Source organism: Gambusia affinis, linkage group LG16 (assembly GCF_019740435.1).
Source record: "Gambusia affinis linkage group LG16, SWU_Gaff_1.0, whole genome shotgun sequence".
NCBI lineage: Eukaryota > Metazoa > Chordata > Actinopteri > Cyprinodontiformes > Poeciliidae > Gambusia > Gambusia affinis.
In genome coordinates this window covers 19,959,438-19,964,396 of record NC_057883.1, presented here as the reverse complement: position 1 = coordinate 19,964,396, position 4,959 = coordinate 19,959,438, and the positions used below count along the sequence as shown (strand labels likewise).

The 4,959-nt window shown below is 37.6% G+C and overlaps 1 long non-coding RNA gene across 1 annotated transcript; it reads left to right on the top strand.

Moving 5' to 3' along the window:
• The first annotated feature begins 351 nt into the window (after nucleotides 1-351).
• Nucleotides 352-3,863, top strand: LOC122845978. The gene is made up of 3 exons (XR_006373174.1): nucleotides 352-552; nucleotides 1,846-3,350; nucleotides 3,439-3,863. It is a non-coding gene; the product is annotated as an uncharacterized LOC122845978 (long non-coding RNA).
• Nucleotides 3,864-4,959: the final 1,096 nt, after the last annotated feature.

Here is a 4,959-nt window from a genome sequence, read left to right as displayed (position 1 = left end):
AGGTCAGGTGTGGTGCTGTTAGGGTTCAGTTTGGATTCAAATCTAATTAAGATGCTGTGGCATAACCTTAGACAGACAGTTTATGATTGAAAACCTGCCAGCACAACTAAATTAAAACAGTTATGCAAAAAAGAGTGGGCCAAGATTCCTCTGCAGCGATGTAAAGAACGCTTTACCTTTTATTACAAATGCACGACAGCTGTTGTTCTGGCGAACTGCCGGGTAGCCATTCCCCTGAGCCGCACCTTTCTGCGGCTTCTCTGCTGGTTAGTGATGAGAACCAGGTGGATTCAATCTCCTAGCAATCAGGAAGTGGGGTGCCTGACCTGTCGCTCCTGTTTGAAGAAGTTCCACAGCCAATACAGCTGAGAAGCAAACAGTGCTTAATGTTTAAATGCATAAATTCAGAATTGTGCAAAAGTTTCTACAAACTGTGAAGAGCAGCCGGAAAGCCTCACAATGCGGATGGTTATTTCCTGAGTCTAATTGGAGCTGCACATGGACTCTGATTGATTATTGTACTGAACAGTTTGAATATTCAAATCAACTCAAGTAAGTAACTTATAAATAAATACACTTGGTGTTTATTGGTTATGGTAGAAAGTGGAAATAAATTTTGACTAAAAGTGTATTTCAGAAATGTTGATAAATATGCTAATTTATTTATTGGTGTTGAATTTTACTAGAAAATATTTGCTTTTAAACTTCTGGAATAATTGGTTTAAAGGGGTGGAAATCTGTTTGATTATTTCACAATGTATTTAATTGGTAATTTCAAAATGTAACCAAACTTGACAGCTGTTGTTGCTGACAAAGCCGGCTTTCAATAGATTTTGTCCCTTTCTAAGTGTAATTATAATTTGATAGCAGTGTTTTATTTTGTACTGAGGTTTGTCTCTGGAAAAAACAACAGTTAATGATCTGAAACATTGTCCAAACTTTGCAACACATGCCCTCCTCTTGATTGGAAATTAAATGTTTTCCCCCAGGATAGAGGTATATGCTGCCAAGTACTGAAAGAAAATAAATGTATTTAATTTGCAATTAGTCCAACACTTTCAATTCCTAGCAGCTTATATAGCTTTTTATTGCTTCAGTTTAAGTTTGTCTATATTTTGATGCATCTTTTTCTAACTTTTACTGTTTCTTTGGTTTTATTGATTATTGTCGTAGTTGTTTAGTGTTACCAATGTAAAAACAATGGCCCCTTTAAAATATATATATAAAAAAAACACTCTTCAGGTTCTGCACTCTGGTTAGAAACTTTCTCCAGCTCTGCCAGATGACATTAAAACAGCATCTGTTTAATCTCGCAGTTGTGATGGGTTGATTTTAATTTTTACTCTTGGAAAAATAACTGTGTAAATAAATACTGCACTAAAGCTTAACATTCCAGAAGCTGGCTTCAAACACTTGCTTCAACTTCACTATCCACATACAGCAGAAGAAAATTTATGATGAAATATTTCATAGAATAATTCAAAGTTTAATTACGTCAGAGGCATCAAGGACCGAAACACATTATCAGAGACTAACGCTGCCTTGAACCGAAACACTAAATTACGGAGGGATTTCTTTGTCAGAGGTGTTCTTTCATCCTTCTGGCCTTCCAAATCTGCAATGAAATCTGCTTTTTACTCTTGTCTATTTTTAAACCAATGACCTGTACAGCAGTTTGTATTTTTGGACCTGAACAAACCCAGACACACACAGCTGGCAGCAGAGTGTCTTTCTGAAAACATGTTCAGCGTCGCTGTGCTGCCCACTCTTGTCTGAGGGTGTTTCCTGTTACGGGTGGGTTAAACCAAGCTGCCTTGTTGGTGTGATGTTCTTTGTTTTCCTCAGGCTGCGTCGCTGCTGTCAGGCGGCGTTAGTCCTGTGCTGTCAATCGTCCTCCCGGCCACTGGCCCTCTTCCTGTCGCACTTCATCCTGCGAGATTTGTTCAGGCTCCAGGATGATCATCGCTGCCATGAATCAAAATGAAAGCAGCAATAGACTTTGATCTACTTACGGTTTGTAATCCGGGCTCTGACAAGTGACAAACTGTCAGCAGCCAATGGAGATGGACAAGCAGCTTGTTTGGCGGGTACCACTGTTGCCTTGCAACGAGAAGGTCCTGGGTTCAAATCCTGGTCAACGGTTTGTATTGTAGTTCCTCCCACAGAAACTGGTTAACTGCTCTCTCTAAATTGTCCTTTGATATGAGTGTGTGTGTGTGTGTTTGTGTATTGTTGTATTACCTGCTGATGGATTGATGATCTGTCCAGGGTCTCTTATGCATAAGAAAGGGCACTATATTGTAAAAAAGGGAAAGGATTGTTTTCTGTCTTCTCAGCCAAATTTAAGTTGGTAAACAATGATTTCAAATATTTTTAGAAAAGAAAATAAATCTTGTAAAGACTTGCTCATTTGGGCAGGAAGTCCTAGCTTCTCCTGTATCTGCTGTCCTCAAAGTGATCTGTGAATTCAACTGTTCTCTGAGCGAACTGACCTGGGTCAGAACCAGACAAGTTACGTAACTTGCGTTTGTTCTGACTGAGTCTAGACACCCAGAATCAGCAGGAATGTGACAGAACCGGCTGAGGTCAGAGCTGTGAGGGGACTCCAGAGCGGACCACTGACTTTAAGTGTGCATTCTGTGAGCTTGTCTTGTTCCAGGGCCTAAAAGGCCCAACTCATCACCACCACATGGTTTAACAAATGCATGTGTATAAATGTAAGTCCTCCTTAAAAATCTTACCATTTGACATGTAATTCTGGACCACTTGCACTTTGCTCTCTTGAGGAAATCAGACAGTTGTGCAAATAGAATCACGTAAACATTTCAGAGAAAGAGAGAAAAAGCTTTGCTACATCTGTAAATACATTCTTCCTTTCTGCAGCGCAATGGCCTGAATTCCTCTCAGAATTGTTGATCTTCTGTGTTGTCACTACATAGTTAATTTCCCCAGGGAGCACCATATAAATTGCATGCCACTGAACAGAGCTAATAGCTGTGGTCTTGGAAATATGTTTGGCGGCAGCTTCCAAGAGGCTCGTGGAGGCGCAGCATCCAACAAACTGCACTTCCTGCTCATTATTTCACAATTGGGAACAAGTGTTTGGACTCCATCTTTGTATATTGCCTTGTGGTCTCTCTGCAATTTGTCGCTATTATGTTCCCATTTTTTAGGGCGTGAGGTAAATTTTGTGGTTATCAGCGTTGATGAAGCTGCTCACATCTGCTGACTGGAGACATGGAGGTCCGCAGAGCTGTGACCTCATCGCTGCATCACAAGCTAATTGCTGTCAGATTTATACAAATATTTACAACATCCACCTCCAACATCATCCTTGCAGGGATGTAAAGGTAAACTAATGGCACATCAAGTGAATTATTAATGAAAAACACTCATGGAAAGTAGGTTACACCTTTTTATGTTCTGTGCCTGTAAAAGGGAAACAAAGATGGAAGATGCAAAAGGAGAACCGGCACACAGAAAGGGCACGAAATCTAACAAAGTCAGCACAGCTACAAATATTAGAGCTGAGAGAAACTGGGTGTAGAAAAAAATAAACTTAAACTTTTGAAACAGTATGGCTTTATTGGAGTTTACCTGATTGGCATGTGGGAAAAATGTCTTCCACTCTGTCAGAAAACGGTCTGTGCTGGTAAATCATGCCACAGAAAAAAGGGCTTATGCTCTTTTTGCATGTTACAAAAGCAGACAATTCTAAACAATATGATATTTTTGTTATTGTGGCACACAGAGATCAGAAAATATAAGCACACATATTTTTATTTTAAGAAAACAGATTATTGAAAGGATGACACTAAAGTTCAGTTCTGATGTAACTCACAGAAAACGGCTTTTTTTGCCCACCAGGTGACTGAGAGTTTTTTAGTCATATGTCTACTTTATAATATTATTTAGCACTGAAACTTGTTTGAATCCTTATGTGCAATATAAGCAATTGCCCTTTTCTGAAGGCTAAACTGTTGGAAAGCATAATTTGTTTAGGAGTAGAACGATGTATGTTGGATTCTGAAAAGAAGTAATGAAAACTGATGTGAATGTGACATTAGAAGTGAACAGAAAACTCTGACTTAATGTGAGGCTGTTCCAGATGATCAATCAGCAGTTTGACAGCTCATAGACACAAATCAAACAGTTTTAACTGTAGACAGAAAAACACACGCCTGGAACTGGTCTTATTTTTATTTTTACTTGCTGTTAATTTTTCTTTTATCAAAAATAACTCTGCCATGAATCAATTTTCCGACTTGCAACCAGCCTTGTGTGGGCTGTTTCTAAGGCTTCTCTTACAACTTAAGTAGGTATGAGTGTCTCTGACATCCTGCTAGCAGTCAAGACCAGATGCAGTGCAGTATGAATACAAATATCATGTAATACATGATTGTGTCATTATAGCAACTTGTTATTTTTACTGTCTTGGTTTCAAGTCTCAATTTGGCACTTTATTTTTTTATTTTGGCTTTATTTTCTAATTTTTAACTGCATTAATGTTTGATAATAAATATCAAATCAGGAATAGTATGTGAATTTTTTCAAAAGGCTGTTTTTGCTCTTTAGATTCTCTCCTTCCGTTGCATTGCATTTTGATAACCCTTACCTTATGAAAATAAATATCTGAGAATAAAATTGTCCCTAATTTAATGAACTGAATAGGTTTATTTTTTAATGTATTTAAACAGTTTCCAAAAGGGGTGTTTTTCAGGTTATGGTTTTATATATATATATATATATATATATATATATATATATATATATATATATATATATATATATATATACAAAAGTAGCCCATCCAAGGTAAAACGTACAGATCATTTCTCTTTGCTTCAGACCCACCACATTTTATTTATCACAAACATTGAAGATAACAATGAAGTTCTATTTGCAAAAGAATTTTATATAATATGTATCAGTGGAATATTAGTGGAACGCTGTCTTCTT